The 21,394-nt window shown below is 41.1% G+C and overlaps 1 protein-coding gene across 2 annotated transcripts in view; it reads left to right on the top strand.

The window, feature by feature from the left end:
• Nucleotides 1-21,394, top strand: part of LOC124794885 (putative glycerol kinase 5) — a 405,885-nt gene that overhangs the window by 118,469 nt on the left and 266,022 nt on the right. The window contains exon 1 of one of the 2 annotated variants that reach the window (XM_047258581.1): nt 8,493-8,599. The exons of the other annotated variant lie outside the window; for it this stretch is intronic. The gene's annotated coding sequence lies outside the window, so the exon portion shown is untranslated. Of the gene's footprint in view, nt 1-8,492; nt 8,600-21,394 lie in introns of those variants that run through there. 2 annotated transcript variants of the gene reach the window in all.

Below are 21,394 nucleotides of genomic sequence, written 5' to 3'. Positions count from 1 at the left end.
AGCACTATGGGACTTAACATCTGAGGTCATCAGTCCCCTAGAACTTAGAACTGCTTAAACCTAGCTAACCTAAGGACATCACACACATCCATGCCCGAGGCAGGATTCGAACCTGCGACCGTAGCGGTCTTGCGGTTCCAGACTGAAGCGCCTAGAACCGCTCGGCCACACCGGCCAGCTATAAGGGGCGTCGAATGCCGTAAACATCTTTGGCCTTCCTTAACAAAGCAGTTAAGGCGTTCCTTGTTAGACCCCTCACTGCTCTAGCTATATTCCTGCTATGCCATTTTGCGTATTTTGGCTTACTAATTTTTTAGACGTCTGTATTTTTTTATCTGCTTCATTAGCTCCTTTGTAAATTTTCTCTTTTTGTCAATTCAGTACCGTGAAAGCTGGCAACCTTGTGGCTGAGGTATTACTTTGTGACAATAGAGCGCTGTCATTAGTGATGGAGGTTAAAGCAGAGCTTTAATGGAGGCTGCAAGGACGTTCATTACACCTGAGTTAGTGACAAGGCACAAAATTTTGTTTGTAGATTTCCTGCAAACGTTCTACTACTGCCGATAACTCTGAAGAGCTGACTAACTGAAAGTAATTTGATATAAACAAGTTATCTGTGCCGATCAGATTTTACACACGAGAGTAAAATTTTACAAAAAAATTCTTCAGCCATTTGACAACGAAAAGAGTTATTTCCGTAGATCATAGGGGTAGCTTTGTGACAATACACATACCTTCAGAACCATGTGTTGCAATAAAATTAGTTACATTAGTACGTGGTTTGGTAAAAAAAGTCAAAGCTATGTCCCATTAAAACTTTGTTTCATTTAACATGGCATAATCCATATCAATTCAGGCAGGCTAGGAAAAAATCGTACCTTCATAGTCTCGGATGTTATTGAATTTAGCAAATGTTAAAATGAAGGACTAAGTAAGCAACGCGTATTTTTTTTTTGTTTTCTCCAAAAAAAATTCTGCTCCGAGATACAGCCCTCCAAAGACGACACTGCGCATACCATTTTAAAGATGCGAATTTTGGAAAAAAATATAAAACGCTGTATCTCTGGAAGTTCTAGATATTTTGTTGGGTTTTTTTATTTGAAAGCTTTATGATTACAAAGAAATCCTCCATTTGGACTTATCTATCAAAGTTCTTTTGCCAAAGCGATCTGAAACTTTTTTTATGATTTATGGAATTTTTTTTTTCAAAAATGCCAATCCATAAAATTTTGATTTTTTTTTTTCTGTTGATTAGTACCATATAGTTCTACATTCCATGAAAAGGAGAGCTTCCACTTTTAGGTTGAGCGGGCTTTACAAACAATTCAAATTTTTGCCATACATAAAACCTGTTTTATTACCACATTATCACATAACCGGCTCATAAAAATCACAACCTAGCCTTATGTAACATAATTTTAGTTTTGAAAGGTGATTAACAGACTCATTTTTCTAACATTTTAAATGGTTCAAAATGTATGTGAAAGGTCCAAAGACTTAAAGGTTTCAATTTATACAACTTCTGTGCACTCTGATTTGTATTGAAATTAGCCAGTCAATGAACTAAAAATGTGTCTCACTGCTTCATTATCTTCCTGTTCCATAGAGTAATGCCTTCTTGTTGAACCAATAGGAACTGGAGTACTTAACAAATGGTTCAAAACATTGTAAACGGGAAGTGAGCACTGATTGCGTTGTTGCTGTCCTTCAGCTGGAAACATATATCCAGCAGCTGGTCCATGTGGTAGTATAAAGTTCACAACAATTTCGTTTAACTCATAACTGGTGTCTATAATCTCTGCAACCCACCAGTCATACACACATGCCACAAACGTAAAATTTGGTCTTCCAATATGTGAAGTTGTATAGTTGCTCTTATAAATTGAAGAAGTTTCTTTAATAGTGCGAGTCATATACCTCTTCACTTTCACAACTTTTTGACTTTCAACTGTTACAGTTATAGTGTCTTTTTTGTTGGCACTCTGGCGAGAACAGTCCCACTTATCTTCCCGATAAAATGACCGCACTACTTGAACTAGAGCTGCTTCTACAGGATGACCATAATAGGGATCTGGTCTTCCAAAGACTCCTTTTGCAGACCTCACATTTCTTGATTTGTCTACCATGTACTTTGATACTGATGGAACGTGGTTCAAAATCGTTTTCCTTGAAAATTTCTGTGGAATAATAGTTAAAACTTGCACCTTTTCACTGTAGGATTCACAATATTCAACAGCTGAATTGAAATTTGTGAGAAATTTCTGGCAAAAAGTGCAAGAGTGCTTTGGTTCATTTTCTTCTGAAGATGGAATTTCTACCTTGAAGAGTGTGGTCAGTTTTGCTGTAGTGTATTCATCCATAGCTTAAGTAATTTCTCTGCGCTTTCTCGATGGATAGAACTTATGACTCGACTTCACTGACCACAGTTCTTAACAGGACTAACATCTACCTCTGTAGTTGGCTGATTCAGGGTGTTTCCACCTGGTGCAGCGGTTACAAGGAACGTCCGATGTGGACACAAAAACTATATCTTAAAGTGAAATGAATAAAATTGTATCAACATATTTAGCATTATACGTCATTTTACTTGAAACAAAAAAATTACTAAAATCCTCCACTGATGTGGTCAAACCACGCAGACTAAATCTGGTTACCGTACAGGCATTCAACCCGTTCTCTTCCAGAATTCGAGTTCGGTGATCTGCCACAGCACCACCTCAACCGCTACGAAAACAAAAGGTATTCACAAGCACGATATCCTCGTTAGACACAAGGAACGCGGACACGAAATAAGTAGGTAATTTATTTCTCCGTTGCGAAGTTACTTGAGTGCTGCGACGAGCGAAAGTTCGCTATTAGTGGTAGGTGAAACGGCATTAAACATCCAGTACGATGCTGATGGGGCCTACACTGAAAGTCGTTGCTGTCTATTTGTAACGAAAGAGTTCTGCTGTACTCCGCTATTGGCAATGGAAGCCTGTGTCTCTTATTGTTCGTCAGTACTACTTAGCCACTAGTGCTGATGGGCCGTTTACTTATTATCTTTAGCCTATTTGACGGTATGCAGCAGAATGTAGTACATAGCAGCGATCATTTACGTCAAGTTTAGCCTTTAGAAAGAAAAATATGTACTTGTACTAGAAATTCATTTATTCACTTACTGAATTCAAGCAGTAGCACTCAACATATCATCTAATAGATCTTTTCAATGCATTTTTATTTACTACACAGTCTATATTTTGTGGCAGTTTTTGAACAATTTTATTACCGTGCAGAACGTACCGTTATAATACAAACTTGTATTGGATGAGTTAATTTCAACTTTCCTTTTAATCTTGTATTGTGATTACGTTTGTCACTATTTTCCCTGATCCTAGTATGGACCCCTTTAATATGTCCATAATACACTTGGAGTTTTGCTATTTCGGGAGCGAAATAACTGATGATGGTCAAAGTAGAGAGGATATAAAATATAGACTGGCAATTGCAAGGAAAGCGTTTCTGAAGAACAGAAATTTGTTAACATCGAGAATAGATTTAAATGTCAGGAAGTCGTTTCTGAAAGTATTTGTATGGAGTGTAGCCATGTATGGAAGTGAAAGGTGGAGAATAAATAATTTGGACAAGAAGAGAATAGAAGCTTTCGAAATGTGGTGCTACAGAAGATTGCTGAAGATTAGATGGATAGATCACACAACTAATGCGGAGGAATTGAATGGAACTGGGGAGTAGAGGAGTTTGTGGCACAACATGACTAGAAGAAGGGATCGGTTGGTAGGACATGTTCTGAGGCATCAAGGGATCACCAATTTAGTATTGGAGGGCAGCGTGGAGCGTAAAAATCGTAGAGGGAGACCAATAGATAAATACACTAAGCAGATTCAGAAGGATGTAGGTTGAAGTAGGTACTGGGAGATGAAGCTTGCACAGAATAGAGTAGCATGGAGAGCTGCATCAAACCGGTCTCAGGACTGACGACCACAACAACAACAACAACTCTTGCATGCCAGTGGCAACGCTTTTAGCGTTTTAAATAGTGGTTTGTATGCCTGACTAGTTGAGATCCATGTAACACTTTTAATGGCTCTCTTTTGGATTCTGAAAGTCTCCCGAGCTGCAGGACAGTTTCTTCAGAATATAAAGTCATATTTCAGAAATACACTAAAAAGTATTCTTATCGTCCGCAGTGAAAGAGAGATGATACATTTCTTTAATCATTGTTTACGCGGCGGACAGAGGTTGAGGTTAAGTTTTAAGTCCGTGACAAATGACACTAATGTCAGTGTTATTGGATCTCGTACAAGTTTTTAATTCACCACAATAGATACATTGTCCTACTCGCGATTTCCACTGGTAACAGTATTGTTTGTAGCTTTCGGCACCGGGACGATTTAATCTGCGTTTTAATGTCATCCTGACTGTACACTATAGACTTGGTCACTCTTTCTATGTTTCGATATAGTGTATCGATACGTGGAACTGTTTCAGTGTTTCGAAACGGCTATGTTTCACTGTTTCGAAACAGTGGTGTCTCGGATACCGGGACCAGATTCGATCTCGAGCCAGACACAGAAACTGTATCGCTGTTTCAAAATAACACGGTTTCAGTCCACTTATGCTTGGAACGGACTATATGTATCGAAACAGTGACTTTTCATTCCGCTCTGTCTCGGACGAGATTCGGGCACGGTACAGATACTGAAACACATTTAACATCTCACTTCATGAAACACTTTCACGTGTGTCGAAATCTTTTTGACACACAACAGCACGAAGCTTAAGGTTTCCGAAAATAAAACTTCGTTTCTAATTGACTGCCCTATTCGGAAATGGAGTAATATCTGCTTTATAAACACCAACAAACAATAAAATAACGCACACTATTCGCATTCAAAATAATAAAAGTGCGAAAAACATTCAGTCAGATAACACATCTCTCATAGCATACAGGTGCTGCAACTAATGTCGAGCTTGATAAATATATGAAGATGCCATTGATACACAGCTCACAAGATCCATTAGTGTGGTAGAAAGAAAATCATGCGTTGTTTCCTACGCTATTTGAAATAATGAAACAACGTCTGTTATGGCCACCTCCGTTCCATGTGAGCGCATAATTTCAAAGCAGGGGCAAACAATGACAGACAGACGATCCCGTCTTTCAAGCTAAAAAGTATTAAAAATGATATTTCTAAACTACAACTTAGAATAGGTACAGTAGATAAACTCAGAAATTAAACATTAAAATTTCAAATGATTTTGTTCTTCTCTGGCCAATGTGCACTGAATTTGTATTTGACTGTATTTTGTTTAGTCCACTAAATCTTACATGAAGCTACCTTACAAGAACAGTTTTCTCAGATTTGTAGCACGCAGAAGACACGTTTTTGCTGACCATTCAGTAAGTTTAATTTTTTGGATATGTTTATTTGTGTGTTCGTGAATAATTATCTGATTTATGTATGTATATGTTTGTGTGTTGTAAATGTGCTATGTTTGGTTATTACACAATATAGGCATCTTAATACTTGTGTATCATAGATAATTCTCAGGCAAAGCAACAACGGTAGCTTGATACTTTTGTTTTTGGCATTCAGATACTGTGATAAAAATTGCATTTCAACAGCAACTTAACTTATCAATGATTTCCTGGGGAAGTTCGTAATAAATTGATAATATATCTGCTTGCTGTGAGTACTTGAGGGAACTCGACATACCTGTACATCAAACAAACTTCCTTAACAAGAACTGTAAGTGGAATAGAGCCAGATCTGCCATGATATAGGTATCATCAAGGCATTACACTGTATGAATTGTTTTAAATTTTAGTCTGGATTTTACTTCAAGGGAACATACCGAAAACAATGTAAAATTTAACTGTGAGTAAGAAAAGTGGGAGTGGCACACTCATAAATGTTAATTCTGTGCCTCGCTTCCCAGAATGCTATCTCAATAAATTATATTCCATGATATGCCTTTTCAAGCGCACACTTACAAAACCTATCAAAATTAGGCACTAGAATACAAGGAAACGAGTTTGGCAAAATCTGTAATGTCAATCATACAAACTCTGACCTCAGCCAATTGGAAAATATCAAAGTCACATAACACGAAAGCAGCGCATTTGCTGCAGGAAATACGAAACTGATTAGCGCTCTCGCACCTCATTTGTGTTTGTATGACAATGTCATATAATGTGTAGGCCTATACAATTACGAAACACAAACTGTTTCACTGTTTCGAAACAGTTATGTGTTTCAGTTTGCCCATGTCTAGTACACTAGAACTAGGCTTCACAAGAAATGTGCTCCGCAAGCAGACGGTAAGCGCATGAGTGCGAGCAGGGGGTACTGTACCCCCTCCATCGTCACAGGGAATAGGGTGGGGGAGACTAGTACAAACAAGGAAATCGCTCCTGAGGCAGATTTTGGGAAAAATCTAGACCCTCTATCTATTCTTTGTCGATTTATAGATTAATTGCGTAAAACTGCAGATCAGTGCTAATTTAGTAATGCAAGCTTTTTCGTCTGTTACTAACTTTTTCATTTTTCCGTTCAGTTGCGCTACGAATCCTGATTTCCTCCTCCCCCCCCCCCCCCCCCCCCACACAAACAGGATGGGCGGTCCGTCTGTGGATACACAAACGTAACAAATTCAGTGACAAACCTGTACAAGGGTGGTTTAATAAGTATGATAAAAAACTAAGAAAAATGTTTGTTTCGTAAACAACTCACCTTACCTCTCAGGATAGTCTCGTTTGAGGGACATACACTTGGTCCAGCGATCCTACAGCTTTTTCATCCCATCGGAGAAATATGCGCTGCCAAATTCTGCAAAAGTATCATTTATTGACACTTTTATTTCCTCATTTGATAAAAATTTCCTCCCAGAAAGCTTCAGGAAAAAGTCACTTGGGGCTAATTCTGGTGAATGAGGAACCAATTGAAAGCCCAGTTAATGCACTTTCGCCATTGTTATCGCTGATATGTGAGATGGTGCATTATCCTGGTGAAACAGCACTTTTGTGCCGGCCATTCTTGGTCCTCTTTGAGCCAACGCAAGTTTCAAATTATCCGATATTGAGACTTAACGAGTCCAGATATGGTTTTGTCTTTTACAGGTAGTCGATGTAGATTATTCCTTGAGAATCCCAAAAAACAATGGGTATCCTTTTGAAAATGAAATGAAGTCCCATGCTTCTTTACAGAGCGTAGGGGATGACAAAATGCTCTTTGCCTCATTTGGTGCACTTTCACCGTCTGTGGTGTGTAATGATGAATCCATGGATCATCAACTAGCACAAATAGGCGTAGAAAGTCTTGCGGATTGCGATTAAACATCGCCAGACATTGTGCTGAAATGTTGTGCCGGATGCGCTTTTGATCGACTGTGAGCAGTCATGACACCCACATCGCACACCGCTTTTGCATATCCAGTTCTCTATGCAGGATATTATGTGCTCGCAGCATATTATGTACTCTCTCAGTTGAGTTGCCTACAGTCGCAGTAACCCCTTGAATTTTTATTCGGCGGTCTTGCATTACCATATCTAGGATTTTGCCAATGGTTTCCTTTGTGGTGACCTCAGTTGGATGGCCAGAGTACACTTCGTCTTCGGTGCTGGTCCAACCACGTTTAACTTCATTAATCCAAAAGTAAATAGCTTTATTGATGGTGCAGTCTCCCTAAACTTCATTCCAACCCTTCAAGTGACAATGTTTAATAACAGCACGTAACACGATTTTCTCCATTTTTCAATTGCAGTCAACACACTAACAAACTCAGACGGCTGTCAACAATGAACTGTGCGCTGTACATTGTTGAAATTCCTTATAAGATCCGTGGAATAATCAGGCTTACCGACCATGAAGGCGTAACAATAATGTTCCATTCTTGCATGGAAATTAACCACACTTATCAAACCACCCTCGTATTTTCCACATTTTCTTCAAGACTGCTACCAATGTCACAGCTGTGTGCTTGAGCGTCTATCCATAATCTGTGAGGATAGCGTGACTATTATGTTTGATAACGGCACCACGGGAAACTGTTCTACTTGAAATGGATATAAACATTCAGCTGCAAGTACCAAGTAGTCTTTTATTAAAAAAAAACGTCCGTGAAAGGGAGCAAGGACTTCGTTAAAAGTAATGCAGTTGTGTAGCTCAGCTGAACAGCACTCTCTTCTTCTCGTTCTTCCTCTTCAGAGACCTTCCTTCTAGGTTTTCAGACCTCTTGTACACGCTCGAGTCCTTCGTATTTTCCGTTTCCATATTGAGTGACGGGGTTAGACGTACGGTGCCTTCCTGAGAATATTCAGCTTCTTATGATACACTAAATATTTTGCGAAGCCATCATTTTGCGTATAATAAAATTCCTTTTACTGCGGATTGAAATACGAAGACTCTGTTACTGTTACAAATGCCGAGTCGCCATTGCTATTATTAGATGGCACCTTTGTTAAAACTGACTCTCCCCCTCTTTCACAGTTGGCGCCTCGTGTTGTGGGGACCCCATGCTTCTCCGCATTTTCCTCACTACTCACCACGCGGCAACTGCCCAACTCGCGAGCAAACGCGAGTGCTCACGCTCAGAATCAGTGAGTTGTTAACCCCTGCACTACATGCTCTTTTTGGGAAGAAAAATATTTCATTTGGGATACAACCAACTTCCTTCCCCATCCTTCTCAACTATTTTCTCTTTATTTTTATTGATTTTATTTTGTTGAGATCTATTGGTAGTTGCTCTCTTGATTTTATTATATTTATTGCAATTTCAGGTTCATAATTATTAACGCTGGACATAATAATTAATTTTCTATTTCGGTCAATCCAACGGTTGTGAAACCCCGATAATGCTATCCTCGTATGCATAAATAATTTAAGGCACCCAACGCTCATGGTTACCTCAAACAGTTTAAGAATAACCATTGTATGATTACGCAGATGTACTAATTACTATTCGTCATTTGTCTTAATGGCAGTATTGGTTTTCCGTGCCAGACCACACATGAGCGTTGCGACGTCTGTAACCAACCGATGCCTTCGGTTCATTGTCATCGATCCTCCTTCAAGCAGTACCGACTGGGCCCCGTCCGATTTTCATGTTTCCAAAACTTAGACCACATTGGAGGACTTCACTTTGATAGTGATGAAACGGTGCAAGAGAGGTGAGGTTGTGGGTCCGTGAACAAAGTAAAACATTCTACCGTGACGGTATCGACAAACTGGTCTCTCGCTGAGAGAAATATGTTCGGCACCTGAGTGACTATGCTGAGAAATAAATATGTAGATATGAATAATGGAGTTGTAGAAAGTTAATAACGTCCGTTTTAATTTAAAAATTTTGAAAGTTTTTACATAAAAAATTCGGAGGCATTACTTTCCAGCGTGCCCTCGTAGAATTTCAGGTCAATTGCACAAAGGAATAACGCTACCCACATTTTTGTTTATTTGGAAAGATTACGCGGTGGACTTTCCATTCACAAATCACTTAATTTGAATGTTGGTCGTTCGTGACAAGATCTTGCCATGCTTCAAGTGAGAAACAGAAACTCCTACCTACCAGCACGTGTCGTAATTAGAAAGCTGCAGGATAATGGCATGTGTCAGGACTTCGGTTTGTCACTCCATGATAGCGCTACTCGCATTGGTCTGGACCCCACGACTGTCAAGCAAATATGCAATCGATGGAATCGGGACGGTCATACATAGCGTCAGACAGAATCTTAACGGCTCCACGTGACTATCTGGACTCATTTTACTGAACATTAATAAGGGATCTTTCCACTCTCGCCATGTTAGTGAACAATTAATATGGGGTCTGTCCACTCTCGCCTTTACGACCGCTTGAATTCTGCAGGGGACCCTTTGAATGAGCTGTCTGAATCTCTGTGGAGGAATAGAAGCCCATTTATCCCCAAGAGCCGAAATCAGAGAAAGTGCTGATATTGGACACTGGAATCTGCAGCAAAGTCGACGTTCTAACTCATACCAATGGAGTTGAGTTGGGTTGAGAACGGGACTCTCGGAAGGCCAGTCCATTACTGGAATGTTATTGTACAAAAACCGTTGTCTCACAGATCCTACTTTTTGACAGGGTAGCTAGTCATGTTGACACCAGCAACATCGTCTGAACTGTGCACAGTACGATGTTTCATATCATTTTGCATTTCTTAAGCGCAATGAAGGGACCGCACACTAACCACAAAAAACACTCCCATACTGCAACACCATCACCTCCGTACTTCGCTGTGGCACTACAGATGATGGCAGTAACATTTTCCAGCCATTCGCCAAACTACACCCTTCCATCTGTTGCCACAGGGTGAGCCATCACTCCAGTCACTCGTTTCCAGTCAGTCACTGCCTGGAGGTGTCACCCTTTACACCACCCTCAAGTGTCACTACGCAAGCTGGACCATTTTCCTCTATTCTTTTTAACTTCCTGCTGTAGAGACAGAGGCGAGCGATTGTGCTGGGACTTACCCCAGTTTACTGGCATTTGCGCCACGTCATCATAATCCGCCTGTGCGTAGCATACAGAGTATTGCGCCATAATCTAGTATGAAATTAAAAATTAAAGTAACTTTCCCAAACTTTGTGAATGTATGCTTCAGTGCATTTAGTTTAACATTGTGAAGGCTCAGTTGTTGTTGTTGTTGTGGTCTTCAGTCCTGAGACTGGTTTGATGCAGCTCTCCATGCTACTCTATCCTGTGCAAGCTTTTTCATCTCCCAGTACCTACTGCAACCTACATCCTTCTGAATCTGCTTAGTGTATTCATCTCTTGGTCTCCCTCTACGATTTTTACCCTCCACGCTGCCCTCCAATACTAAATTGGTGATCTCTTGATGCCTCAGAACATGTCCTACCAACCGATCCCTTCTTCTGGTCAAGTTGTGCCACAAACTTCTCTTCTCCCCAATCCTATTCAATACTTCCTCATTAGTTACGTGATCTACCCATCTAATCTTCAGCATTCTTCTGTAGCACCACATTTCGAAAGCTTCTATTCTCCTCTTGTCCAAACTATTTATCGTCCATGTTTCACTTCCATACATGGCTACACTCCATACGAATACTTTCAGAAACGACTTCCTGACACTTAAATCAATACTGGATGTTAACAAATTTCTCTTCTTCAGAAATGCTTTCCTTGCCATTGCCAGCCTACATTTTATATCCTCTCTACTTCGACCATCATCAGTTATTTTGCTCCCCAAATAGCAAAACTCCTTTACTACTTTAAGTGCCTCATTTCCTAATCTAATTCCCTCAGCATCACCCGACTTAATTAGACTACATTCCATTATCCTTGTTTTGCTTTTGTTGATGTTCATCTTATATCCTCCTTTCAAGACACTGTCCATTCCATTCAACTGCTCTTCCAAGTCCTTTGCTGTCTCTGACAGAATTACAATGTCATCGGCGAACCTCAAAGTTTTTATTTCTTCTCCATGAATTTTAATACCTACTCCGAATTTTTCTTTTGTTTCCTTTACTGCTTGCTCAATATACAGATTGAACAACATCGGGGAGAGGCTACAACCCTGTCTTACTCCCTTCCCAACAACTGCTTCCCTTTCATGTCCCTCGACTCTTATAACTGCCATCTGGTTTCTGTACAAATTGTAAATAGCCTTTCGCTCCCTGTATTTTACCCCTGCCACCTTTAGAATTTGAAAGAGAGTATTCCAGTCAACATTGTCAAAAGCTTTCTCTAAGTCTACAAATGCTAGAAACGTAGGTTTGCCTTTCCTTAATCTTTCTTCTAAGATAAGTCGTAAGGTCAGTATTGCCTCACATGTTCCAGTGTTTCTACGGAATCCAAACTGATCTTCCCCGAGGTTGGCTTCTACTAGTTTTTCCATTCGTCTGTAAAGAATTCGTGTTAGTATTTTGCAGCTGTGACTTATTAAGCTGATATTTCGGTAATTTTCACATCTGTCAACACCTGCTTTCTTTGGGATTGGAATTATTATATTCTTCTTGAAGTCTGAGGGTATTTCGCCTGTTTCATACATCTTGCTCACCAGATGGTAGAGTTTTGTCAGGACTGGCTCTCCCACGGCCGTCAGTAGTTCCAATGGAATATTGTCTACTCCGGGGGCCTTGTTTCGACTCAGGTCTTTCAGTGCTCTGTCAAACTCTTCACGCAGTATCGTATCTCCCATTTCATCTTCATCTACATCCTCTTCCATTTCCATAATATTGTCCTCAAGTACATCGGCCTTGTATAGACCCTCTATATACTCCTTCCACCTTTCTGCTTTCCCTTCTTTGCTTAGAACCGGGTTTCCATCTCAGCTCTTGATATTCATACAAGTGTTTCTCCTTTCTCCAAAGGTCTCTTTAATTTTCCTGTAGGCGGTATCTATCTTACCCCTAGTGAGATAGGCCTCTACATCCTTACATTTGTCCTCTAGCCATCCCTGCTTAGCCATTTTGCACTTCCTGTCGATCTCATTTTTGAGACGTTTATATTCCTTTTTGCCTGTTTCACTTACGGCATTTTTATATTTTCTCCTTGCATCAATTAAATTCAATATTTCTTCTGTTACCCAAGGATTTCTACTAGCCCTCGTCTTTTTACCTACTTGATCCTCTGCTGCCTTCACTACTTCATCCCTCAAAGCTACCCATTCTTCTTCTACTATATTTATTTCCCCCATTCCTGTCAATTGCTCCCTTATGCTCTCCCTGAATCTCTGTACAACCTCTGGTTCTTTTAGTTTATCCAGGTCCCATCTCCTTAAATTCCCACCTTTTTGCAGTTTCTTCAGTTTTAATCTACAGGTCATAACCAATAGATTGTGGTCAGAGTCCACATCTGCCCCTGGAAATGTCTTGCAATTTAAAACCTGGTTCCTAAATCTCTGTCTTACCATTATATAATCTATCTGATACCTTTTAGTATCTCCAGGGTTCTTCCATGTATACAACCTTCTTTCATGATTCTTAAACCAAGTGTTAGCTATGATTATGTTGTGCTCTGTGCAAAATTCTACCAGGTGGCTTCCTCTTTCATTTCTGTCCCCCAATCCATATTCACCTACTATGTTTCCTTCTCTCCCTTTTCCTACACTCGAATTCCAGTCACCCATGACTATTAAATTTTCGTCTCCCTTCACAATCTGAATAATTTCTTTTATTTCATCATACATTTCTTCAATTTCTTCGTCATCTGCAGAGCTAGTTGGCATATAAACTTGTACTACTGTAGTAGGTGTGGGCTTCGTATCTATCTTGGCCACAATAATGCGTTCACTATGCTGTTTGTAGTAGCTTATCCGCATTCCTATTTTCCTATTCATTATTAAACCTACTCCTGCGTTACCCCTATTTGATTTTGTGTTTATAACCCTGTAGTCACCTGACCAGAAGTCTTGTTCCTCCTGCCACCGAACTTCACTAATTCCCACTATATCTAACTTCAACCTATCCATTTCCCTTTTTAAATTTTCTAACCTACCTGCCCGATTAAGGGATCTGACATTCCACGCTCCGATCCGTAGAACACCAGTTTTCTTTGTCCTGATAACGACATCCTCTTGAGTAGTCCCCGCCCGGAGATCCGAATGGGGGACTATTTTACCTCCGGAATATTTTACCCAAGAGGACGCCATCATCATGTAATCATACAGTAAAGCTGCATGCCCTCGGGAAAAATTACGGCTGTAGTTTCCCCTTGCTTTCAGCCGTTCGCAGTACCAGCACAGCAAGGCCGTTTTGGTTATTGTTACAAGGCCAGATCAGTCAATCATCCAGACTGTTGCCCTTGCAACTACTGAAAAGGCTGCTGCCCCTCTTCAGGAACCACACGTTTGTCTGGCCTCTCAACAGATACCCCTCCGTTGTGGTTGCACCTACGGTACGGCAATCTGTATCGCTGAGGCACGCAAGCCTCCCCACCAACGGCAAGGTCCATGGTTCATGGGGGGGGGGGGGGGGGGGGGGGGAAGGCTCAGTATGATTTAATAAATATATTTCACTAAATATATACACCGTTTTAAGAGAAAAATAAGTGGCGCTAAATAATAAATCTAGAAAGCCAAAAAATAGTTCATAATGTGCAAATGTATGTCACAATCAAAAACTACAAACCTCAACTTGATCGGAGCAATATTTTGGCCAAAATCAACGTTGTTTTTTTTTTTTCGAAACATTGAAGGCGCTAAATTTTAGGCTCAGATAGGTGAAAAGTCGTATGTAGCCCCCAATTTCACATAAAAACATTAACTATGTGACTCCATTAAGCTACCTCTATTAGTTTTCAAGTTATTTACTAAAAAATCAAATTTGGAACAGAAACATCCTTATTCATAATGAATTAAAAATCATTTGTATTTATGATAGAAAGCCCGGGTTCCCGGGTTCGATTCCCAGCGGGGTCAGGGATTTTCTCTGCCTCGTGATGGCTGGGTGTTGTGTGCTGTCCTTAGGTTAGTTAGGTTTAAGTAGTTCTAAGTTCTAGGGGACTGATGACCATAGATGTTAAGTCTCATAGTGCTCAGAGCCATTTGAACCATTTTTATGATAGAAAGTTCTAATTACAGCACTTGTTATATTCGTTAAATAATTGAACTGTACCAAGTTTCAAGGCATTAGTGTAAATAACAATCAGTACAACGACTCCTACAGCAGGCTGCTGTGGCCGAGCGGTTCTAGGCGCCTCAGTCCAGAACGCGCTGCTGCTACGGTCGCAGGTTCGAATCCTGCCACAGGCATGGATGTGTGTGATGTCCTTAGGTTAGTTAGGTTTAAGTAGTTCTAAGTCTAGGGCACTGATGACATCAGATGTTAAGTCCCATAGTGCTTAGAGACATTTGAAGCATTTGACTCTTAAAAAGGTAGTTCCATGGTTATGTCCTACTGTTGGTTCCGTTCTAAAAATTCTTGCCGGCAAACTTTAAATGCAATCGAGTTAAAACTTTTTCAGTAACTAAAGCTAACATAACTCTAATTATATAAAAATTACGAAGATTGTAAATTGTTTCACATTAGAGATACTAATAAATATAGATAAGGGTCATTTAGATGCTACCTTGACTTCAGCGGTTGATAGCAGATGTTCGGTTCGGCGCTCCGCTGCGCTCACATATACGCAAATACGGTCAGGGAGGCAGCGGTAAGGACACTTCTCACTGAGCTATCAATCCGTCTGCGTCAGTCAAACAGCGACGTACGCTGTGTCCCTGATGACGTCACAACCAGCAGCTACCAAACGCATTTTTGGTAAAAGTAGGAAGTGAATCCGCGAGGACTTACACCGTCCTGGATTGCTTAGATTTTGATTTGTGTGCCACCCGTAATGTTGACAGAACCGCGTGGCAAGTGGTGATACGTGATACTATTTTCCACTTTTGTGGCGATAGGGGCATTATTATTATTATTATTATTATGTTTGTGCATGTGAACTTTTACTGAATATATTGATCAGTTAGAACTCAAAACTTTTATTTATAGTTATAGTTCCTGATTCCGCTGAGTGGATGGCAAGCAGGAACATTTTCTTTCAGTGAGCACAAGAATAATGTGGGCTTGCAGAATGGAAATTATGGTCAGTATGTTCTTCATCGCTTTCTGGCTGACCGCAAAAATAGTTTACAGGCTCGTGTAAAAACGCGACGAATAGCAATTATGAAATCCATCTGCCCCCCCCCCCCCCCCCCACACACACTACGCACATTCATCGTGCTAGCTGGATTACTGGTAACTCTTTGGAACCGTCAGGTGATTCCTTCCGCCGATTTAAAACTACCATCTCAGTACATTACGTCTACCCATTTTGGTTTAGGTGTGGTTGTTCCTTCGCGTTTCCACGTCGCTGTCACATCACCAGCAGTCGGCATTTGCTTCCTTCTAAGGGTTGAAATGTCCCTGGTGGATTTGGTAGTCAGTTGACTTCCAATGACTATTCTACGTTCGAAATCACTGAACTCTCCTGACCGAACCATTCTCCTGTAGCTGCTACTTACTGTATTGACAACACAGTACTCTTCTCCCCCCTCTTGTACAGGCGGACCTGTCCTTCGTGACATGTAGTGATCAATTCCGCGTTACATACGCGTGTCGGCGGATGCATTTGGATCAGATAGTGTGTCTTATTCGCTCTGCTGTGCAGGATCGTAGAGGCACGCCATTTCAGTATATGGGGTTGTTTGCAACAAGGCAAGTGTCCACTAGGACAGTGCTGCTACGTGTACAACATTGTGAAGTGTCAGCACAGCTACGATTGCTACGGCTTTTCTTGACGCGGTAGCAGAAAGGTGCGCCGACGGTGCTGCACCCAAGTGCGCTAAGGAAAAAAAAACCATAAAGGAATTATTCTTATGGGATGGAAATCGATAGATATGAAGTACATGTACAGGCAGACAAATGATTACAGTTTCAAAACTTATATGATTTGTTCAAGAGAAAGAACTTCACAAATTGAGCAAGTCAGTAAGGCGTTAGTTCACCTCTGGCCGTTTCGCAAGCATTGATTGGTAGAGTTATTGGAAGTCTTCCTGAGGGGTGTCTTGCAAAGTTATTTGCGATTGGCACGTTAGGTGGTCAAAATTTGGAGTGCCCTGCACATAATGCTCCAAACGTTCTCAGTTGGGGAGTGATGAGGCGACCTGCCCAAAGTAGAGACTGGCAAGCACTTAGACAAGCAGTAGAAATTCTCGCCGTGTGCGGGCGGGCATTATCCTGCTGAAATACAAGACCGGGATGTTGCCATGAAAGGCAACAAAACTGGGCATATAATATCGTTCGCGAAACGCCGTGCTGTGAGGGTGCCGCGAATGACATCGAAAGGGGTGCTGTTATGAAAAGAAATGGGTCCATTCGCCATGTCCATTCGCCATCTCTCCTTGTTGTCGGTCTGTATGCCGGGCAACATTCAGGTCGGAACCCCACCGCTGTCTGTGGAGCCTCCAGACACATCTTCGCCGGTCATCGGATCTTACTTCCAAACGGGACTCGTCACTGAAGACAGTTCGACTCCAGTCAATGAGATTGCATGTTGAGGACGTGTCTGGAGACGTCTCGGACAGCAGTGGGCTACCCACCTGACAGTCATCCGCGACATCCGTACAGCACAGCGGAACATCAACTCCATTCTACGCCCCGTTTTGTTGCCCTTCTTGGCAACCCATCCTGGACTTGCATTTCAGCTCGTTAATGCCCTCCTGCACACGGCGAGAGTTTTTACTGCTTGTCTTCGTGTTTGCCAAACCCTACCTTGAACAACAAATTCGCTAGGTCTCTCCCCTATTGAGAATGTTTGGAGCATTAGGGTCAGGACCCTCCAACCATCTCGGGATTTCGACGATGTAATGTGCCAATCGGACAGAATTTGCGACGATATCCCTCAAGAGGACACTCAACAACTCTATCAATCATTGTCAAACTGAATAACTGTTTGCATAAGGGCCAGAGGTGGACCAACCGTTATCAACTTGCTGAATTTGTGAAGCTCTTATTCTTGAATAAATCATACAATTTTTCTGAAATAGTAATCATTTTTGTCTGCTCATGTACATCACATCTCCGTATATCAATCCCATCCGTATAATTCCTATGTGATGAGTCGTTTGTGGGGTTTCATTTTTTATTTATTTTACTGTGCAAACAGAGCGCAGAGGTGCCACCACATCGTCTGTTTGGTCATTTCTTTGCGTACAGCCTCACTGTGGACGTATTCGTACGGCCTCAGCACCTCGCATTAAGGTATGGGATGTCACTGGAACACAACATAGTCACCTTTGGTTGCGTAGCTATTAAATTAAGGACGCAGGCGTTACATTTCTGGTGTGTTAAGGCCTGTGTCTATGGCCCTATTTTCGAGGATTCCGTGACATTAATTTTGAAATATGTAACGCAAGACAGGATGTCGCACGTGGTGTCCTGATCTACCTCGATAGAGAGGGTGTTCAGCTGTTGACGTGGCTAGCATGTTCTTCGCATCTCTCACTCACTAAACCACCCGCCAGCTGCCGCCACCCGTATGATTGTTGAGCTCTTGCATAGAACTGGAGAAGCACGGAATGAAGTACCCGCCTCTTTCATTCAAGCAGAGGTAGATACATTGTTGCTTCCAGAGTTGGCAGCTCTATGTGCTAAATTTTTCACCTTACAGTTTATTCCCAAATCACGTAAAACATTTGTCATTTATTTTTCCTTCTATGCTGTATACACACAGTAATTAACATTTCGTTATTTTTTGCCTTTGTTGGAGCTATAGTTTGAATGACCAGCAGTGTTTATAAACTGCAACCAATTCATATAAACAATTAAATATTATTTTCGTTACTAAGATTGTTACTAAATTATCACTAGTCTGGTGAGTATGTATGATATTCATTAGATCCAGCTCGTATACCTCCCAGATGTATTGTCTGACCTGTTAATCGCACGCGTTTCACTTCCGTTCTAGGCTACATTACACATAGATACCTTCAGATAAAATTACCTGTCAATTAAATTTATATTGTTCACGTCCGCCATACTATTATCAGAGCATTAGTGTGTATTCCTCCAGTCAGTACGTATATAAAATGTTTAATATATATATCGATTTCGGCTGACCAGTCATCATCAATATCCCGCAAATAGCGTTAAATATTACGTGTGAGCATCTTTATACTTACATTTTTTCATACAAGCGTTTTTCTTGTCATTGGCAGTCTGCATTTTATATCCCTTGTATCTCGGGCATCGTCAGTTATTTTGCTGCCGAAACGGTGCATTTAATTTACTACTTTTTATCTCATTTCCTAATCTCTTTCCTTCAATATCTCATGACTCTATTCGACTATATTCGATTCCCCTTGTTGTACTTCTGTTCATATTCGTCTTACAAGCTCTTGTAAAAATATTGTCCTTTGCCGTCTCTGACCGTTACAAATGTAACCAGAAAATCAAGCAGATTTTGTGTTTTCTTTTTCAGTTTTAATTCCAATTCCAAATTTCTCTTCGGTTTGCCTTTCCGCTTCTCATCTCGACTGCGTACTCTTTCATGTCCTTTGGCTCTTAACTGCGTTCTGAAGAGAGGCGTAGTGATTCTCGGAGAAGCTTACAATTGAAATACAGAGAGAATACGTTCATAAGTGGTACAATGGGATCCACTCTCTGTCGAGCACTTCTCAGTGGTTTGCCGAGTGTAGATGCACATGTAGAAGAGTCGGGCAACATATTATTTCCGAGGGATCATTTGTTTCAAGTTTATATTATTTCCTTCCACATGTGTCTGGCAAAATTACCATAACGAGAATATTCGAGAAATTAGAGCTCATATGGAAGTTTACCGACTACCACTATTCTCACGCGCCAAGTAGGGGTTTAGCGAGGGGAAGTGGCGGGGGGAGGGGGAGGAGAAGACACTGGTACCAGAAGTACACTATGGCACACACATTAAGATACCTTGCGGATTGTCACTACTCATACGACAGCATGCCTAGCAATATGTTCCAAAATGCCGCACATAAAAACGGATTTTTTCAGGCGCTTTCCTCTTGATCTACTGGTGATCAAAAGGTAGGGTCAAGTGTTTTGGATAGCGCTTGGGCTAGCGATCATTTGTTTACCCGTCAGAAGAGTCGTCTTACTGTAGCTATCCTACAGCTCAGTATCCATGTTTGAATATTACACAGTCCCTCCAGCTTAGGCAAATAGAGCAAATTGATTGGTTCTTTTTGCATTAGATGTGGTCCACGGTGCGGCTTAAGGGGCTTATGGAGGTGCCATGTAGTTCACGGACGATTTCTGAGAAAATCCCGAAAAAGGCGTTTTTCACCGTTACTTCACCATTTTTTTTCACCTTCACCAGTTGATACCTAAATAACTTATTGCAGAAAATTGCTCAAATTTTAACGGTATATTCTCTAGGCATTTATGTATAAGTCCTATCTTCCCGTTTCCAAAAATATTTATCCGTTGGGTATCTAGATCGAGCCGCGGATTCCAAGACGGCTGCGCACAGCAAATGGCCGTAATTGTTGCGATATATTCATAAGATCCCGATCTCGAAAAATGTCGAAAATTTTTTTCATGATGGTAACAAAGTTTACCGAGCCGGTCATCCACAATACAGTGTTTTATTGCGATTTTGGCTAAGAAGTTTTTCCTCTCCTAAGAAAGTAAGTACAGATCACTCCTTCGTACTCAGTATGAGTAAACTAATAAACATATTCATTCGTTTCCGAGATGTAGAGTTCAAAGTTATCCCACTTGTGCACGTAAAATACGCACATAAAATTTGGTGTGAGGTGAAAACGTAGTTTATAGAGTGACGTAGTACGGAGAAATATGTTGTAAAGTGTGTCTGTGATAATCTAGTGTAGTACTGAAGCACAAGTAAAATTTTTGTGCATGTAAAATCCGGTCTGAGGTGTAAGATTACTCTTACTTTTGCATTATTTCAATTTCACATCAGTAAGCTATCAACATTTTTTAGACTAGTACATATCTTTTCATATGAGTGGCATACCTTGCTTTAGCAGGGAAAAGAAGGGAACCAGCGGAAAATGCTACTGTCGGAGCACAAAAAGGGGGAATATTCTCATGTTCAAAAGACTCTGACTGAAAAGTGGGATACCGGCTGGCTCATTCTAACTTCCTTAGCATCTTTAAAAATTTCCACAAAAATTTTGCCGTGCGAACATATTCGCACTTTTTTTATGCTGAGAGAGGAGGAGACAGTGGCAGTGGAAAAAAGATGGAAAAGTAATAAATACTGGAAGATGGCAAATAGTGATTGTATTATACACACATGACAAAAACTTTTGCATCTCCTTGCTTCCGAGAGTTCCGGAACCTGTACAGAAAATTTCGATAGAGATCAACATAAATATCATTTCCACCCTTTTTATTTTTATGAAAACCACACATTGGATGTTGTACCACCATACAGAGACATCTTCAGAGGTGGCGGCCCAGACTGCTGCACACACCGGTACCTCTAATACCCAGTAGCACGTCCTCTTGCATTGATGCATGGCTGTATTCGTCGTGGCATCACGTTCATCAAGGCACTGTTGGTCCAGATTGTCTCACTTTTCAACGGCGATTCAGCGTAGATCCCTCAGAATCGTTAATGGGTCACGTCGTCCATGATCAGCCCTTTCCAATCTATCCCAGGCATGTTCGATAGGGTTCCTGTCTGGAGAACATGTTGGCCACTCTAGTCGAGCGATGTCGTTATGCTGAAGAAAGTCATTCACAAGATGTGCACGATGGGGCCGCGAATTGTCGCCCATGAAGACGAATGCCTCGCCAATATGCTGCCGATATAGTTGACTTTCGCTCGGAGGATGGCATTCACGTATCGTACAGCCGTTACGGCGCCATCCAAGAGCACCAGCGGCGTACGTCGGCCCCATATAATGCCACCCCAAAACAGCAGGGAA

This window comes from Schistocerca piceifrons, chromosome 4 (genome assembly GCF_021461385.2).
Source record: "Schistocerca piceifrons isolate TAMUIC-IGC-003096 chromosome 4, iqSchPice1.1, whole genome shotgun sequence".
NCBI classification, from domain to species: domain Eukaryota; kingdom Metazoa; phylum Arthropoda; class Insecta; order Orthoptera; family Acrididae; genus Schistocerca; species Schistocerca piceifrons.
The sequence above is the reverse complement of the archived record's forward strand: the minus strand, read 5'-3'. Positions and strand labels throughout refer to the sequence as shown.